We start from the raw sequence: 17,493 nt of genomic DNA, 5'->3' as shown, positions 1-17,493 counted from the left end.
ACTGGGAGCCGGAACCAGCGGCTTAAAAGCAAAATCCAAGTTTTATCCCCAGCTGGCACCTGGAAATAAAATAGACATGTTTCAGGAGGCAGTCATTCATGACTTATATAAAATCAATATGAAAAACCATGTCAGAGACAATATATCCAGAAGTGAAAGGGAAGCCTTAAACTCACTACGAAACAACGACACCTTTGAGATCAAAGCGGCCGACAAGGGCGGAAACATAGTGCTATGGAATCGAAAACTATACATTGCTGAAGCTATGGAACAACTGAGCAATCCGCACTATTACGAAAAAATTGAAAAAAACCCTATGGATCAAATAAAGAGAGAACTGGACAGAAAAATAGAACAATGGGAAAGGGATGAACTTTTGGACTTCGACGAGAAAAAATATCTTACAGTAGACTTCCCAAAGACAGCGACAATCTATTTCCTGCCCAAGATCCACAAGAACGACACGAAACCGCCAGGGAGACCGATCGTGTCAGCCAACGGTTCCTTACTAGAACCTCTGTCAAACTTCATAGACTTCTACCTGAGTCCACATGTGAAACTCCTAAAATCGTACATAAAAGACACCACAGATTTCTTGTGTAACCTGAAACAAATAAAGTGGCAACCAGATTACATCCTGATCACCATGGATGTGATCGCCTTGTATACAAATATAGACAACGATATGGGCCTTGAGGCATGCCAATGTGTTTTCCAGGAACGGAATATTCACTACCAACACCACAACATCATGCTACTTGATATGATCAAATATTTGCTTAACAACAACATATTCATGTTTGGGGAAACCATGTATAAACAAAAGAATGGAGCCGCCATGGGCTTTTCCTTTAGCCCCAACTATGCTTGCACCGCCATGGGTTGGTGGGAGGAAACAAAGGCATGGGACAAGAATCTGCAAACGTTCACGCAGCATATCAAAGTCTGAAAAAGATTCATAGACGATTTGTTTATTGTGTGGGACGGAGGAAAAGAAAAAATCTTGCAATACTTTCAAATAATAAATAACAGCACACCTGGCATAAAATTTACCCAAAGCATCAGTCAAGATACAGCAGTTTTCCTGGACACAGAGGTGTACATTAAAAATAATCAAATTGAAACGACTCTGTATCGCAAAAGCACTGCTACAAACGCCACATTGGAAGCAACCAGCTTCCACCAGCAGTCTCTCATATCAAGTATCCCGTACGGGGAATTCTTACGTCTGAGGAGAATTTGCAGTGAAGAACAAGAATGGCAAAAACAAAGTAACACTGCCAAACAGCGCTTTAGCAAGAGACGATACAATCAACGAGCCACACAACTTTGTTGGGAAAGGGCTAATCAGAAAGCAAGGGAAGATTGCCTAAAGTCGAAAGAAATCCCAACCTCAACACAAGAAGAACCAATTAGGTTCATTACAGATTACAGTCAGGAAACCAAGCAGGTAAATCAAATATTAAAAAGGAATTGGAAGCTTTTACAGTTGGATCCAGTGATAGGAGAAAAAATGGGCAACCACCCCATACTGACATACAGGAGAGCGAAAAACCTCCAGGACCAATTGGTTCACAGTCACTTCCAAACCTCCAGTAAGAAGTCATGGTTGCAAACTAAAGGCTTTGTGAAATGCTATAACTGTAAGATCTGCGAAATAGCAAAACAAACCACGGAAATACTTATGCCGAACAACAAAACCTGGAAGATCAAAGAATGCATCACATGCAATAGCAAAAATACGGTATACATGATTGAGTGCCCATGCAAGCTAAGATATATAGGCAACACGATCTGCGAATTAAAAAAACGTATACTTGAGCACGTAAGGGCTACTGTACACAAGGACAGAAGCAACGCAGTTGCTAAACACATGGAACGGAACCATGAAGGAGACTGGAAAAAATTACGCTTCTGGGGCATTGAGACCATGAGTATTTCAGCAAGGGGTGGACACAATGAGAAAGAACTCCGACGAAAGGAATCGAAACACATTTTGAGCTTCAGGACTATGACACCTTTCGGGCTCAATCAGTCGGAGGAACTATATATACACCTTTAACCAAATTGAACTCTTGAACCTTCTGCAACATCCCGCCAACCATGAACAATTTTAACATGATTTCTCCCTTATTTAATTTTTCACTACCTCACCCATTATTGTCATTTGATTTAAAGCTCACGTGTGAAACTGGCTGCTTTTCCACTGTACACTAACCAGCCCACCAGAGGGCAGTACTCTCGATAAATAGAAGGGGGAATTGGCCACACCAAACCCGAGTAATAGGGATAAATGTACCCCACTTATATACTGTATTGTTGCTAGCTTAACGTAAACCATAGGAAATGCTATAACTTACCAACACTGTACAAATCACTAAGGACACAGTGTAGGTTTCATGAGGAACGTAGTTCAAATGTAAACTCTTGGGAACTACTAGTTCCATCAAGCACCACACAGTATATTCGCCACCATAGCCCACTGGAGGGCGGGATTTCGGCACAAACGGGTTCCCGATGGCCTTTCCCAAAACGGATCGACAATTGCAATGAAATTGCTAAATTTATATTTAAATGAACAAATGTGGACAGCATGCCATAATAGAATGATGAAAGGGAATGCATCCCCATGTGCTCGCTGATGAAAATGTTTAAAATGTTTACCCAATGCAATGCATGTAAATCACGAACTACTAGTCCCAGAACACCTAGAACTAAGGGGCGGGCCCCAGAGACCGAGGGGGTGTAACCTTAATGTTTTGCTTGTTTCATAAAACTGTGAGCCTCACAAACCAAACTAACCGTGATCAAGACAGCGGACGCTGTCGAAATGCGTTGGTTGCTTTTTGTTGTTTGAATCCCCCACATGGATTGATGAAAATAAATCTTGAATCCTCACTGAGATAAGCGTGTCAGAGCCGTCTTTTCTGCGACTCCATTCCTCCCCGGGACCGGGGAAAACCTGTTGTAAAAAAAAATAAAAAAAATAAATATATATATATATATATATATATATATATATATATATATATATATATATATATATATATATATATATATATGAAATCCTGTATCGCTTGATGCCAACGGCATCACAATTCCACTGCTCCGGAAAAACGAACAAGTCAGACCCAAGATCTCGTGCAAAATTAAGTGTTCTTTATTTTCGTCAAATAACACCCAAGCTGTCCTGCATGACGCGTTTCGCCTCTAGCCAGAGGCTTGATCACATGATACGCTAGTAGAGCTCAAAGAGGGTATTTAAGGCATTTCTGAACCAATGAAAGGCGGAGTTCTGTATATATAAAACCGCCCAAATTAACTCATTGTGGTCTTAGTTTCTATACATATACACACAGTGGTATTTTGTTCATTGTTAACACATATAAATGGCGTAGTGCCATAATTATCTATGCATATTGAGTTCTCAATGGCACTGATGTACATTCTACTGAAAATTCTGTAGAAAAATATCAAATGTACACAAATCTGAAATTACATTATTTAGGGCAAATATATATATACAGTTTCATAAATAATTAAAATTCATGATATATACATACTATTTACAATAAAAGACTTAGTGTCTGTAATGCAAATCCTATATGTAATTCATATTTATATAAATTTCAAATTGTGCAAATTCAAGCAGGTAAAGTGCAACGTACTGTGTACCTTTTTAACCTGTATTACCAAAGTACCATTAGTATTTTACGAGCTTGTTCATACGACTTAGTTGTGCACACGAAAAAATAATGACCACTGTTAAGTTCTAAAAGACGAACAAAAAACCAAATCTATAATCTAGTTTCAACGAAACTCTTGGTTCTTATGTGCCACAGTACTATAACCTCTCATGACCCCAGGAAAAAGAAGACGCCAGTGCAAATATTGTATAACTGTGAAAAATAATGATGTGATTAATTTCTTTTCCTTTTAGTGTTTTTTTTATCCTTTTTATGTTTTCATTTGTGTGAAAAAATGACATATAGTTCATTTTCACATTCATGGAGTGGGAGGTGAAAGAATATGTTTTTTACTCATATTGGATGTTATTTCTTTCTTATTCATGGCAGCCTATGCGCACCACCTCCAAGATGTAAGTTCATCACTAATCCCACAACCACCGACCTATTCAGTTAATTATCAGATCTAAGATCACCCTATAGGATATACATTTCTCTGAGATGTCACACTGATTGTTTAGGAGCTTATACGATGTATTATTGGGTGCTTATAAACAAGTGTACAAATCTTCACCTGCATTCAGGCCCCTAGGGGCCTTACTGTCAAGTTCGATAATGTACCTTGTTTCAAGAAGGCGTAGTTTGGCATCCCTGTCTCCTCCTCTTTTTAAGGGCAAAACACAATCTATAGCATAGTATAAAAGGCCCTTCGGATCACTATTGTGGACCTTTTCAAAGTGGTGTGCCACCGGGTAAGTTTGGTCTTTACCCACTATTGCTCTGATGTGTTGCAATACCCGTCTGTGCACCGGCAAGCGAGTGCTGCCTATATATCGAAGCTCACACGGGCACTGCAGCACATATACGGCAAAGTCAGTTTTACAGGACATGCGTTTTTTTATTTGTACTGGTTTGGTCAAAAACGGTATTGTGTACTGAGTTTTGCTACACCCGTTTTTACATGCTTTGCATACAGCACATCTTTTAAAACCGCCTCCCAATGCTCCCCAAGTGTCAGAGATAGGTTTTTCCAGGAAGTTCTTAACTAGTCTGTCTGACATTGAAACGGACTTTCTGAAGGTAATGTCAGGTTTTTTGACCACATGTTTGCCAATAACGGGATCCCCCGTTATCAGATTCCAGTTTTTATAAAAGATTCGTCTGATCTCTTTATGTTGTCTACAAAAAGTGACAATGACTCTGGGTGCGATCAATTTGCTTTTGTCAGTAACCCCTTCTTTTGATCTCTCTTTTCTAAGTAGAGCTTCATCTCTAGATATTGTATGAGATCTGTTTATAGCACGTTGAACTGTTCTAACAGAGTATCCACGAGCCAAAAAGCGTTCTTTGCTTTCATGTTGTAATTTGTGGCACTCCGTTTCTGAACTGCAAATCCGCCTGATTCGCAGCATTTCCCCGAAGGGAATGCTGTCAATCAGGTGGCGGGGGTGCTGACTAGACGCATGTAGGATTGTGTTCCCCGCCGTGGGCTTTCTGTGCATTCTAGTTGCCAATCTGTCACCTGAAACATATACTTCTGTGTCTAGGAAAACTACTGCTTTTTCATTTATGCAGGAAGTAAATTCCAGATTTACGTCGTTCTTGTTAAGTTCTGAAATAAAAATCTGCGCTGCTGTTTTAGAACCCAGCCAAATTAAGAACACATCGTCTATGTACCGTAAATACAGTGGTACATGTTGCCGCATGGTGTCTAACAAGGGACCGCCCAGCACACACTCCTCCCAGAGTCCCATGTGAAGACATGCTAGACTCGGGGAGAAGCACGACCCCATGGCGACCCCTCGAACCTGCTGATATAATTGGTTGTTAAATAAAAAGAAGTTTTGTTCAAGGCAGATTCTTATCATGGTTAATAGCATTTTGTTATGCGCAGAGAAATTCATGGGCCGTTTGTTTAAATAGAACTCCACAGCCCGAACCCCATCAGCATGTTTAATCGAAGTATACAACGATGTAACATCAAGTGTTATAAGCAAACACTCACTGTCCCACATTATATTGTTCACCTTTCTGATAAAATCAGACGTATCCTGTACATAGGAATTTAGGCCCTTTACCCAGTCCTGGAGAAAAAAGTCTATATACCGGGAAATATTTTCCGTTGAACTATTTATCGCCAATATTATTGGGCGACCCGGTGGTGTGGTGACGTCCTTATGTATTTTAGGTATTAAATAAAATGATGGAATTACCGGATGGTCTTTCTTTAGGAACTTATACTCATCATCGGTCAACAGTTTAGCACTTCTCCATGCTACAAGTTTAGAGCTTTGTTCTTGCCAAGATGCTTTGAGTATTGGCATATTGCTTTTTCTGTAACATGTGGTATCAAGTAGCTGTTTCTCAGCTTCCGCTACCTACAGATCTCTAGGCCACAGAACTATATTTCCGCCTTTATCGGCCTGGCGGACGATTACATTTTTGTCTGTTTCCAATTTTTTTATTAGATTGTAGTAACATTGATTCTTTTTGTTTACCACCTTGCCCTGTTCGTTAGTCTTAATATACAGTTGTTTGAGCTCCTTAATCACCAAATCGTGATACACATCAATATTGTCATTAATTAGAATGGGTTGAAAGATGGATTTAGGTTTAAAAGGAGTACAACTTATTGCTTGATCCTCTCTTGATGTCATCAAGGGTAAATCTTCGACAGTGTCTCCTTCTTGTTGTAAATCCCAAATTTGGTCAAACATTGATCGATCAGCCGACTCCAGTAGGGATGGACTTGTTTGTAATTCCGTTTGTTTTTTTCTTTTTGGTTGTAGAAGAAAGTGTTTGCTTAGTTTTAGCTTGCGAATAAATTGATATGAATCCATCCTTGTATCGGCATAGTTGAAGTTGGATGGGGGACAGTAAGTTAGGCCAAGACTTAAAATCATCTCATCATTTGCCGATAGCGGGATTTTTGAAAGATTGATGATTGAATTGTCATATTTTAGTTCGCCACTACTTTTTTCTTTGATTTGTTCCAGCGACCTTTTGCTGTTTGCTTTTTGTTGCTTGATTTTGTTGTTCCGGCATTTTCTTCTAGCCCGTCTTTTTTGGTTGTCCCGGAGCCGCTTGTTAGTGTTCTCCCTTCTATCCTTGGTCGTAGGGTATCGCTGCGATCCTGGCATAGACAGCTGACTTCCTGGGCTAATGTGAGCTTTTCTGATCCCACCGTGGAGGATCCCGCAGCCTCGTTTTCCGTCTCACTTCCTGATGTGATACTTCTATCAGTAGAAGAAATCAATACCGTTTTGTTTGCAGAGTTGACTTGTCTGGTTTTTCTTGCACGTGCCTTTACATTTTCATATTTTTTCGCATATGTAAAGATTTGCCCATTTTGATAATCAAGGCGGTCGCGTTCAAAATTGTAGGCTTTTCTTTTCTTAATCACCTCTTCATCCTTTTTGACCCTCTGTACCATTTCTGTGCCCAGTTTGTTCATTTGCTCACTGGGTCCCAAATCGGTTAATTCATTTTCGATTTGCTCGATTTCAGCTTGAATTTTCAGTCTATCACTTTCCGCATATTCCACCAATAGATTCATCAGTTTGGCGGAGCATTCCAAATTCGTTTCAGCCCATCTAGTAAGCATTGTCGGGTCTGGTGCCTCATAACTTGGAGCCAAAGTAATTCTGAGCCCCCTGGGCACCCTTCCGACTTCCAAGTATCGGGATAAGGACTTATTTTCCCGCCACTTAGACTGTTCCTTCTTCATTAGTTTCTCCAATTTCCTGAAAGTGTCTTTAAGTGTGGGATTAGTTGCGGTGGCGCTGCCGGACGATGATGGTCCCTGTATGCTTGTGCCTCCAGCCGGAGATTTGTCAAACATACTGTCCGCCGCCTCCTCCCTGCTGCGTAGCGTATCTGCAGACATTTTTGCTTACGACTCAACCAGTCGCTATGTTTAGGGCGATTGTTATCGTGTAAGAACACTTAGACTTTAGGCGGCGGTTTCTCCTCGGTTCCCCAAGTTAGCTGACGCGCTAATAAGTCTGCACTACTCCCCACTGGCCTTTCCAGTTCGTCCTACCTTGAGTTGGGCTGTCTTCAGATGTGGCCGGTTTTTCACCGCTACCGACGATTCTCGACTCCCATTTTCAAGCAGGAAATCCTCATGGACGCCAGGGGCTGTAAGCGGTTTGCTCCTCGCCGGAGCCGTGTAGAGTTGTGGTTCCGGGTTAGGGAACCGTTCTGCTTCCTGCCGCCAAGCCGATCAAAGGGGGAGGGGTCCAACTTACACCGTAGAAGTCAGAAAACGGTGTTTGTTATGAAATCCTGTATCGCTTGATGCCAACGGCATCACAATTCCACTGCTCCGGAAAAACGAACAAGTCAGACCCAAGATCTCGTGCAAAATTAAGTGTTCTTTATTTTCGTCAAATAACACCCAAGCTGTCCTGCATGACGCGTTTCGCCTCTAGCCAGAGGCTTGATCACATGATACGCTAGTAGAGCTCAAAGAGGGTATTTAAGGCATTTCTGAACCAATGAAAGGCGGAGTTCTGTATATATAAAACCGCCCAAATTAACTCATTGTGGTCTTAGTTTCTATACATATATACACAGTGGTATTTTGTTCATTGTTAACACATATAAATGGTGTAGTGCCATAATTATCTATGCATATTGAGTTCTCAATGGCACTAATGTACATTCTACTGAAAATTCTGTAGAAAAATATCAAATGTACACAAATCTGAAATTACATTATTTAGGGCAAATATATATATACAGTTTCATAAATAATTAAAATTCATGATATATACATACTATTTACAATAAAAGACTTAGTGTCTGTAATGCAAATCCTATATGTAATTCATATTTATATAAATATCAAATTGTGCAAATTCAAGCAGGTAAAGTGCAACGTACTGTGTACCTTTTTAACCTGTATTACCAAAGTACCATTAGTATTTTAAGAACTTGTTCATACGACTTAGTTGTGCACACGAAAAAATAATGACCACTGTTAAGTTCTAAAAGGCGAACAAAAAACCAAATTTATAATCTAGTTTCAACGAAACTCTTGATATATATATATCAATCTCTTGATATATATATATTACACAACAATCGCTAACTCAGAGTGCGTTGTGAATAAACACAAGATGTTTTGAACAGAGCTGTTGGCCTGGACGTCGTTCTTTTGGAGACTGAGTGAACGATTGTTGTGGAATACGGGGGAGTGGCGATCCCGTCCCGGCCCGCCGCTGCCAGCGGCCATTCTTGCTTCTTCGCCGACTTTTTGGTGGATATATATATATATGTCTATATATATATATATATATATATATATATATATATATATATATATATTTTTTTTTTCCCAAGATGTCTTTTCCAGCTGAAAGAAACAGGCAGCACACGGGGCTCGTGGAACATCAACCTTTTATTCTCTGTTCAGACCATGGGCATGACGCGTTTCGGGGGTTTTTCCTTTATCAAATGCCCCCCTGGTAGACTTGTGTCTCTGTTGCCTGCAGTTCAAAGTTAATTTCAAATGTCCGTCCCACCTTCTGAAGTAGTGTGGGTTGCCTGACAAACACGGCATGGAGTCGCCTCTGCCTTTGATAGTAAACTGCATTTCCCAGCATGCAGCAGTGTAAGCATGCCGGCGGCGATACCAATTACCGGCTCGATTTTCTTGGTGGGTCAACAGCCGGTGTGCCATGTCGTCCGGCGGGAGCTGTGGCAATTGTTCTGGGCTCAGGTGATGATTTTTATATATATGAACAACAAAAGATGGTTTCAGCACTCTAAGAACAGTAAGAAAAATATAATTCCAGTATTGCAATCAAAGTTTTTTTTTAACTATTGACAATAAGCACATGAGGTAGGCAGAGATCCAAAATGAGTCGATGTATTTTCTTGTTTCAAGTTTTTTTCTCTTTATTGTTCATGAAACAAACACTTATTCCAAAGGTAAAATCATCAAAGATATAGCCAACGCGTTTTGTCTCACTAGGAGACTTCTTCAGGGCTTCAAATCAATAATGTATGTAATCCTCAAATCACGCAATTGAAAGAAATTCTCAATAGTAGTTCCACTGAAGTATTCATTCAGTAAATTCTTATCATCGTAAGCAGTGGCATGGTAAACACGCGATCTTCCATATGTTCGGAGGTAGCGTATATATATATATATATATATATATATATATATATATCCTTCTCACTGCGCTCGATACCGCTCACACAGCATCAACAGTCGAATCCAGACTGTCAGGTAAAACGAATAAGGCAGACCCAAAAACAATTCCAGTGCAGTGATTTAATTCAGTTTAAAGTTTGTAACCCAGCAAGCCCGCATGACGCGTTTCGCCTCCAGCCGGAGGCTTGATCACATGATACAAGATATATGTGTATATATATATATATATATATATATATATATATATATATATATATATATATATATATATATATATATATTACCTACTGGCTATCGCCAGTAGGTATATATAGTTAGGATTAATTCCCTATGGGATTTTTGAAAATTCTATGTCTAATAACTTTGGCGTTTGAGGACGGAATCGGCTGAAATTTTCAGGAAAATGGCACATTTTGTTTCTGAGCAGCCCCTGAAAATTTGGTGGAGTTTCGTCAAGGGGGGGCTGAGAAAAAAGGGGGGTCCCAAAATGCGTTTTTCCCATTCATTTTTCCATAGGGCGGTTGGTCTCACTTTTAGCTCGAACAGCTGAATGGATTTGCACGAAACTTGGCAAAATTGTAGGGACTGTTAGCCCGATGTGCCTTTGCTAGGTCTCAATATATGTGCTCCAGTAGTTTTTGAGAAATTAACGTTCAAAACAAGATATATATCTGTAACAGCGCTCCGGGCAGCGATCCGGTCCGCTTACTTTTCGCGAAACGGAACTTTGCGCGCAGAAAGCTGATTGGCTCTCCGGTGTCTGTCAACATTCTAAACAGTCCGGAGCGGCAGCCATCTTATCTCTCGGTAGGATCGAGAGAGAAGAGGTGAAAAACGAAGGGGGAATTTATTGAAAGGGTGCAAGGTATACCCCTCTTGACCCCCTAGGATTGTTGTTGGGGTTATTAAAGGGTCCCGTGGGGAAAATAAAAAAAAATTATTTTTCTCGGTAGAAGCGTTTCCCGGGCCGCGAACTGGGCCGCAAACTGGTAGCGAAACGGGAATTCGCCATTTTGTGCTTTGTTTTAATTGTTTAGAGACAAAAATGATCGCCGCACATCGGCCACAATGCATGAATATCGTTGAAAAGTCAGCGATATTCATGCATTATCCAGCAAATGCTCTTAGCCATGTTATCCACCTTCCATTGGATAACAGAAAGCTGATTGGCTCTCCGGTGTCTGTCAACATTCTAAACAGTCCGGAGCGGCCGCCATCTTATCTCTCGGTAGGATCGAGAGAGAAGAAGAGGTGAAAAACGAAGGGGGAATTTATTGAAAGGGGGCAAGGTATACCCCTCTTGACCCCCTAGGAATGTTGTTGGGGTTATTAAAGGGTCCCGTGGGGAAAATAAAAAATAAATGATTTTTCACGGTAGAAGCGCTTCACGGGCCGCGAACTGGGCCGCAAACTGGTAGCGAAACGGGAATTCGCCATTTTTTGCTTCGTTTTAATTGTTTAGAGACAAAAATTATCGCCGCACATCGGCCACAATGCATGAATATCGTTGAAAAGTCAGCGATATTCATGCATTATCCAGCAAATGCTCTTAGCCATGTTATCCACGTTCCATTGGATAACATGGCTAAAAACTGCTCTGTGCGTGAGCTTTTTTTTTTTTTTTTTTTGCTGCGTGACGTTTGTTAACGTTCGATTCGATGGAAATCAGGAAGTGTTGAACACCATTTTGTCACTGCGAGTAAATATTTTGTTATAAATGAATCCTTATTGATAAACATTGTCTGCGCCATCTTGCGTTTTTGTCCAATGCCACAATTTTGTCGTGCACGGCAGCCATTTTAGATGCCTTGACCAGGGCGACTCTCTGCACGCCGCCGATTCTCAGCATGGCTCCCCACCCTCGCACGCATCTCCCCCACGCAATGGTCACCCCCGCTCTCTCTCTCATGCATGGGCCATATACTTCCCCCATCTGCTCTGCTCTTCTCTGAGAATCACACCCTGTGCCCGCTCGACACCTCCCTTTCACCCTATTCACTACCGCACCCTCTGACACTCCTCTTCCTCTGTGTCCGATTGTCCAGGCCGGACCTAGGCTATCACCTAGCCCTGCGGATGTAGTTTATGGCCCCAGCTGTAGAGTATCCAGACATGCCAACCCTCCCGATTCAGGTGTGAGACTACTGATTTCAGTGCTAGTCTTTCGCTTCCCGATTCCTGCAAGGAAAAACCCGGGGGCATATTTCCAACAACTAGCGGTAATTTTTGTCTCTAACTTGTTTAGAGACAATAATTATCGCCGCACTTCGGCGAATTTTATCGCACATAAACCTTGCTATTAGCAAGGTTTATCGCAAATGCGATAAAAAACGGCCGCAATGCATGAATATCGCTGAAAAGTCAGCAAATGCTCTTAGCCATGTTATCCACTTCCCATTGAACAAGCGCATGGTCTTTTAAAGATTTGTGAAGTACTCGGGGCGGCGGTGTGTGTGTGCCCTCTTTCAGGAGCGGGCGGGGGGGCACTGCCAGCAATTTGCAGGCCAGGCAGTGTTCAACACGTGCATCACCCTTTCTCTGTCTGCTATTGCGCTCCATGCTTCGGAAAGGTAAGAAAAAGAACGTGCATTTGAGTTTGAAATGTCCGATCTTGTAGCAGTACACTTGCAAAGCCCACACATGACAATAACCCGATTCAAGGCCCCATTCACCCGATTTTTTAAAAAAATATAGTACTCCAAGACAGTTACATTTTAAAACTTTATTAATATTTAAATATAACGAACGCAACAAAAACTGTAAATATATTTAACCATTTTTTGAAATTAACCAGAACTATAACGATAACAACAACAACAACAATAATATAACTTTTATGCCTAAATTACGCAAACATTTAGCTAATCTGCTAAAGGGGGGAGTCGCCATTTCTTTACAATAATCAATAATGAAAAATCCACATCAATAGGGTTGCCCGTTTTCTCGATGCAGCACTATAGTGCAATATACACAGCACCTGGGGTGTCAAGAGTGAACAGGTCTTTCTTTGTTCCTTAAGATGTTATCTCCGAGAATGCTGATGCATTGGTGTCTGTACACTTCTTTGTCAATTCTGTCAAGATGATAACTGCTTTATAAACAGACGATATTTTTGTTTAGTCATTAGTGTTAAGTGTGTCTGAAACTACAGTGCCCTTCTGGTTTTTTTTCTTCAGGCTCTACAGAGTTTTGTGTGTTGTTCTTTTGAGCGACAATTATTCCAGAGGTTTCAGGTTCACTTGTTTTGTTCTGCAGTGAGTTAACAGCTTTAGAGAGTTCATGTTTATTTGCTATGTCCTGCTGTTCGTCAACTGCTTCAGAGACGTCAGCCTCATTTTTTATGTTTCAGTAGATCCTGGACCTGCCCGGCCGCGCCCAAAATGGCGCCGGTGTAAATGGGACTCGTAACTGCTTGTTCTGTACTGGTTGCCCAACCTTGATATCACGAGATACATATGCAGTTTTGAAGCACATGGCGGAGGCTTGTCTGCTGTAGTGGGGCGCCCCTTTATCGTTTCAGTCGCCATTCCGCCCGCTTTTGATACACTGTGCCTTTTCCGCCATTCAGCTGTTTAGCGCCCGCTCTTACGGCTACAGCGTCTCGCTCACCATGTAGTTGAGTTGCTCCCACTCTTGCGGTGCAGCGGTAGGCGGCTGCCACAGGACTCTTAAAATGGCGGCCGGCTCTTCGGATTTGGGCCTGGTCCAGTAAAATGGCCCTGGGACACCTTGGAACTCGGACGCTTGTCTGCCAGGGCTTGGGTTCCATTCTCGAAAGCGTCCCCTCAGCCTTGAAGATTGTACAAAAGTCTTGGGGGCCCTCGACTCCCGCAGGCTTCCGGTGGGGAGCGGCTGCCATGATTGCTTGCGGAATGGCCACGACGGAGCTACGAGATGGTGGTGCTCTCATGGTGACGCCAGCTTCAGTCTGAAACATCCAGAAACAAGGTGGGGCTTTCATCGTTTGGGAAAAAAAATGTTTTAATCCAATGAAAAGTGTTATTTTTAGGTCACATGACCTAGTCTTACATAATTAGGAAAAGAAAAGTAAAATGAACCAATGAAAAGTTTTATTAACAAGTCACATGACTTGTTATGCTTACGTTACGCGCTGCGCGGCGCGCTCTGGATCGTTTCCGGGAAGCTGCGCCTTGCGCACCGGAGCACTTCCGGGTGCGCTAACGCGTTGCGTCATATGACGCATTACGCGACAATGCAGGTGCAGAATATAGTCAAAATGTCTCCACCAACCAGCGGTCGGAATTCCACCGCTTTCAGCAGTCCAAAAAGTTCGGTCAAATCTTAAGAGCGGGAGCAACTCAACTACATGGTGAGCGAGACGTTGTAGTCGCAAGAGCGAGCGGTAAACAGCTGAATGGCGGAAGAGGCACAGAGTACCAAAAGCGGGCGGAATGGCAACTAAAACGGTAAAGGGGCGCACTACGACAGCGTGTCTTCAGGTGAAACGGATTGTGGGACAAGGTCCAGAATGAAAGATTCTTCAAAAGGGAAAAAATTCCGCCGGACCCCGGGAGCCGGCCGCCTATGCCGGGGGCGATCTCAGGCCTCACCAGGGCAACACGACTTGGGGAGGGGGCAGGAGCCAAGCGCCCCCTCTCAGTCCGCGCCATCTCACCGCCCCTCGGGGGCCTCCGTCAAGCGGTTTAGGGAGGCACCGTATCACATTGTTTTCCAATGCAGTCAGGTCCACAAATGGACCCCACTTACTTTGAATAGTGAAGCTGCAGCAGGTGCAAATAAGGTTTAAACAGTGTTACAAGAGCTGCTTAGAACTCTGAAGTATGGCACTCAACAACCAGGACTTATGCCATTTATGTAAGGCAGTGACATGGAAGCAACTCAGGGACAAAAAGCATGAACGAACATTCACGTATGAAAATCTTATTTGGAGAAGGGGTAGAATCCAAACGCCCCCTGCCAGTTCGCGCCACTACACCGTATGTGGAAAATCTGAAGCCATCATTCTACAAACTCTCAACGCTTGTTATCAGTGCATGACTTTCATGCTCGATCGATTGAGCTAGCCGGATCGGGCAATAAAAAGTATAAAATAGTTATGTAAATAGTTATTTAATAAAATGTTTTACTCTGTTTCTTTGGTGGTGTGTTGTGTATATTTATAATATTTGCATAGGGTTTGCCGTTATTTTGGGCGGTGTGGGTGGCGGAGTCGAGCTGTTTTGCAGCCCTCATGGTGTGGAGCTCAATTCATTTCACTATTTTCGTATTTCTCATGAAGGGTTATTCCTAATGTTTGTATTTTACCGAGGTTAAAAAGAGATCGAATTAGTGGTCTACTGATTTTGCTCGATTACTTTTATTTTTTTACACGATTTTTCACTATCTGCAAAGACTAAACAGAGTATTGCGACTTTGTGCTTGTTTGTAAATAGAGAATGATCCAAAGAGAACCAATTGTAAAACAGTAAATGCTTGGATAATAATTAATCAAATGGAGAGACAAGCAGGTACGACGGATTACAACAGGGGTAAAGGTCTGAGTTAACTACCGTTCACTATCTGCAAAGAGAGAGTACTACTAAGAGAAAAGAGGGGAGTGGGGGGGGGCAGCGTTCAAAGCACATCAGCGTGCATAAACACGAAAACGTTTTTACCTATCACGTACTTGACATTTGACAGCTTTTGATATTTGCTATTAAAAAACCATTGAAATTCACAGAAAAAACCATAGGTTATACTCCATATATAGTTAGGAATTTGCATTTACAAAACCTTGAAAATTCAATGAAAAAACCATTGGTTTTAGGCCATATATAGTTAGGGATTTGCATTTAGAAAACCTTATTTTACTTGCATAAAACCATTGAAATTCCATATATAGTTATAAGCGCTAACTATATATCGCGCACCCGCAATCCACTGCTGATGATGTCACATATTACATCATTCATGACATGGTTAGTGACATCACTGATGACATCACTGATGACATCTCAAATGACATCACTGATGACATCACTGATAACATCTCATTTGACATGACTGATCACATCACTGATGATATCATTCATGTGATAATACCATGAACCTCTTCAGACTCTAATATAACCTTAGATACAATCAGTGTAAACAGACAGTCACAGACTGTCACTCATCCATGGAGTTACTCACACACCTAGTCAGTTATGCCAAAAATCAATCACACCTCCATTTTCTCAACTATACAGTTATACACACCTTACTTCAAACATATACTAACACATATTTACTTTACTCTCTTATACAATCTCTGATACATGTTCACAATGATCCATACAGCCACTCACACATTCACTGGCTCTTATGCACAGTTATTTATAGATGTCAACTCTCACATGTACTGTGTTTTACATATGTACTTAATTTGACATGTAGCACTGAGATATCCATTCACTCACTAATACACTCATGCACAGTCAACCGCCCATACAGCTGTTTGCACATGCACTTTTGAATCTATACATATAGTGAATCAACTACTCACACATCTATGTACAGAGTCACACACCTCCCAGCCACCCATACACACACACTCAGTTTCCCATACAAATACTTGAACAACCAATCAATAACCCATACAGTTACTCATATAGCTACTGATCAACATATGCAGCAGTTTGTAGAACAACAGATATAATGATGCACAAATTAAAACAGTTTAGTCACTAACCCATGCACTCAGTGAGACACATTTAATCACTCACTCAATCAGTCAGTCATGCACCTAGTAAATCCTTCATCCAGACACTTATATATCCACTCATTCTTCAATATGTAAAACATATTTTAACTTTACAGAAACATACAGTCACTGGATGTTGTAATCAGTGATGTCATCAGTGATGTCATTTGAGATGTCATCAGTGATGTCATCAGTGATGTCACTAACCATGTCATGAATGATGTAATATGTGACATCATCAGCAGTGGATTGCGGGTGCGCGATATATAGTTAGCGCTTATAACTATATATGGAATTTCAATGGTTTTATGCGAGTAAAATAAGGTTTTCTAAATGCAAATCCCTAACTATATATGGCCTAAAACCAATGGTTTTTTCATTGAATATATATATATATATATATATATATATATATATATATATATATATATATATATATATATATATATATATATATATCTATCCAAAGAACCCTCCTTCAAAGAAAAAGGCAGAGGCCTCAGTAGGGGAACAAAGTGAAGCTTCTTTATTGTAGATTTAAGGCAGGCAGGCGGGCGTATGCATTTCGGCCGTGTGGCCTCTTCAGCGCCCAGTGTGTGATGGAGGATGAGTTCAAGTGCTTCCAAAGGTTACTGCCCCAGTTAAAACAGTTCGTATAGGCTCCACCCTTGACAGGAGATTAATATCACCTGCTGTAGCTGTTGGCTGGTGGAGCAAACTGCAAGTCCCAACATGCAATAGTTTGGCATAGTCGGCCACAAAGTTGCAGAAACTGCGGATCCTTCGAGCGGCTCTCACCCATCGATTCTCACTGCCCTCCACAACAGCGCAGCTCCTCGCGTCCCCAAACTACACACCCACCGCAATCAGGTATAATGTCCACGGCGGCAAGTGCAACAGTGTGCCGAGCCCAGTGCGGAGTTCCATGACTCCGACCC

This window comes from Lissotriton vulgaris, chromosome 2_1, assembly GCF_964263255.1.
Source record: "Lissotriton vulgaris chromosome 2_1, aLisVul1.2, whole genome shotgun sequence".
Classification (NCBI taxonomy): domain Eukaryota; kingdom Metazoa; phylum Chordata; class Amphibia; order Caudata; family Salamandridae; genus Lissotriton; species Lissotriton vulgaris.
The sequence above is the reverse complement of the archived record's forward strand: the minus strand, read 5'-3'. Positions refer to the sequence as shown.